At 35.7% G+C, this 3,078-nt stretch overlaps 1 protein-coding gene across 10 annotated transcripts in view; it reads right to left on the bottom strand.

The window, feature by feature from the left end:
• Positions 1–2,019, bottom strand: part of Rho1 (ras-like GTP-binding protein Rho1) — an 8,730-nt gene extending 6,711 nt beyond the window's left edge. For 2 of the 10 annotated variants that reach the window (XM_018024853.2, XM_026813867.1), the window contains exon 1: positions 1,928–2,015. The gene's annotated coding sequence lies outside the window, so the exon portion shown is untranslated. The other 8 variants (XM_018024860.2, XM_018024840.2, XM_018024867.2 and 5 more) reach the window with 8 other exon arrangements.
• Positions 2,020–3,078: the final 1,059 nt, after the last annotated feature.

A 3,078-nucleotide genomic window follows, 5' to 3' on the forward strand; every position in this document is an offset into this window, starting at 1 on the left:
TTACAATTATATACTTAAATACTTGTAAAAGCAATACAATTCGTAAATCACTGAATAATGTCTGCAAATTCTGATTCATAACTCTTTCCTGCCGATATATGTGTGAAAATATATATACTATTAATGCCTTGCAAGAATGCCAAAGACTAAATATATGAATTTAATGTTATCATAATGTTATCGTAATGACCTCGTGTACACATTTAGATCAAAGATTCCTGAATCGAAGTGCATAAGGTAGAGCCTTAACAATCATAAGGAAGCATGTAAAAAGAGATTTACTGTGCACGTTACTCAATTGCTCGTTACCAAGATTCCTATATATATAGAAGACAATACCTTATGCTTTACAACGATGTTTCGAAATAACATGCAGAAACACATAAGGTTAATATTTCTTTGTATTAAACATGCACTATTAAAACGAATGTGTACACACAAAGAATTATGTATGAAAGGCATAAACGAAATAAAATATGCAATACATTCACATTGCACACAGATACTTGACAAAATTTCAGTTATTTCATGTTTACCCAAAAACAATTGCGTGGAAAGAAGATAAACATATGTATATATTCAGATTTTTTAACGTATGTAGTATTCATATTGAATATTTAAATTATATATATATATATATATATGCTGTAATACTTGTTACCTTAAAATATTTTACGCATAATTGCTGTTATTAATACACAAAGGCTACTTCTAGCTCAGAATCTTTTGTATAGATCAAAAAGCAAAACACCAATTTATTCCTAACATATTCTTTCTGACTAGTTATTGTTCTGTATAAAAGAAGTTGAAAGCACTTTTAATAGGATTTTACATAGAAGCAAAGGCTTTTAGCATCAAAATATGATCTAATACATGAAAGCAATGCAAATTAATAGAAGACTGTGTGTCAATGAAGTAAGAAATGGTTACATGTTAATGTTAAGGCAACAAAATTTTGATAAACTTTCATACTTTGCATGTTTTACTGTGTCTAAAAATATGACGATCCTACAAATATGTAATGTTGTTTTACCTTAATATCCATACATCACAGACAAAACTATTTAAACAAATAAACAACTTTTTACAATTTGCGTTAAGTTAAAACGTTAGAAATAGTTTAATCTTATGGGTACAATATCTAAACCATATAGAGGTCAATTGTTACGAAGATTAACGTGTATAGTAGCTTGATATTTTTATTAGCGAGCGGAAACTCCGATGAAATCATCTGGAGGATAACAAAACGAGACGTAAAATAAAAAGGAATATCTACATACTTCGGAATCTGTGGAAACGTGAATTTCCACCGAAACGGAAAACGTACCAAACTTTTGTTTATCGTCGATCCTATACGTTGGTACCAACGGGATAAACAACGTACAACGAAGAGTAACGTCAAGACGAACCCGTGACACAGATTTCTTTTAGTCGACTCTTCAAACAGGAATCCGGGCAGGAGCTTTTTGCCGAATTTCGCACAGCCGGAAGTGCATTGCCGCGTAACGGGGTGAGGGGTGACGGGACCAAGAGGGGAGGATGGGGGCGCTGAGGGTGCGACAGGATAGCGACGCAGAGGTCTAGAGCCTGGGAGACGATTTACATATTGAACTAAAGCCCGGTTCCTGCTTCGAAACTGATGCAAAGTTTTCGACCCCAAAATCAACGATCGAACTCATCCACGTTGAGCTAAACGGTTGTCGTATGAAAATACTGTGGATTTGTAACGCATGGCACTCCCTCGGCCCTCACTCTATATTCACGAGAGAGGAGGAGAGGTTTTTTCCCTTCTTGACACACAGAGTTCCCATTTTGAGCCGTTAACAAAATCGATTATGCGGCACGCTTTAACCACCCGGACACACAGCACAACACACTCTCGCACCACTCCAACCAGTATTACTTAAGAAAATAATTACGTATTTACCTGAAATGTTAAACGACAGAAAGTCAAGAAGATGGCTGCCTTCGATGGCCACACCTCAATCTGTTGAGTGTGCGGCAATCGAGTAGCGAGGAGGGGGGAAGCATTATCCTCAGGATCGTGTCGATTTTTCGAGAAACCCCCGCCGCCTACAATCTTCACGGAAAGTCCACCAATTTCCAATATCATTTCCCATCAAATTGTACGTACTTTGTATCATCTGTTTCACGTATCAGTGATAATTGAATGCTGTTAGAAACAAAAAATTCGTGAAACAATGTTACAATAGGTCGATAACTAATATTCTTTCATAATTAAAGAAATGTCATTGTTTAGAAATATCGGATGCATCGAAGAGCGGATTTCTTTCCGCGCTATCGTGTTATAATGATGACGAATGTACAGCACATCATTTTACAACTGGCAATCAGATGATTGAAACAACAAATTATAAATTATAAATTTAAATATGAATAGTGCAGTGATGATTTATTATGATTTTCCTTTGAAAGAAAAAGAAGCTGAGTTTAGTCTAATTGAATACGTTCCTGTATGATACTCTGAAACCGGCGAATCGTGCGCCACCGCGCACGTCACGAACCCATGGACTGTGGAGGGACTTTGCGCACGCATCATGTTTCTCGGATGTATTTGTGGATGAATGACGGAAAGGTGCGGAAAGGGTTGGAAAATATGTAAATAATGCTGCATCACAGCTCGCAGCTTCGTCACCTAGGTCACCTAACAGCGCCGCTGGTGGTATGTAACGTATGAGAATTGTGGCACTAATTTTGTAACCTCATAAAGTGTATATAAACTTTTGTTTGCGATCAAATAAATTCTTGGCATTCTTCGGCTTTTATTGTGCATAACGTATTTATTTATTTTTTGGGAGAATAAACATTATTTTATACATAAAAGAAATGAAAACATGATGGATATAACGTTGTATATGTTACTATTTATGTGCGTATCTAGTATGAACGAAGCTATGAATACACGGCTGAAAAATTAAATTTAGCAGGTACATATGTAGATGCGTATGTATCTCCATCAGAGAGATTTTTCTCTCTGTCTCCGTATATTTTACATATTTGAATGTATATGTCGAAATCTTTTTTTATTGTATTATCTAAATCAATCACTTGTCTGGG

The sequence above is a fragment of the Ceratina calcarata genome, unplaced genomic scaffold (assembly GCF_001652005.2).
Source record: "Ceratina calcarata isolate Rehan_Ccalc_2016 unplaced genomic scaffold, ASM165200v1 scaffold119, whole genome shotgun sequence".
In the NCBI taxonomy this organism is placed as follows: Eukaryota; Metazoa; Arthropoda; class Insecta; order Hymenoptera; family Apidae; genus Ceratina; species Ceratina calcarata.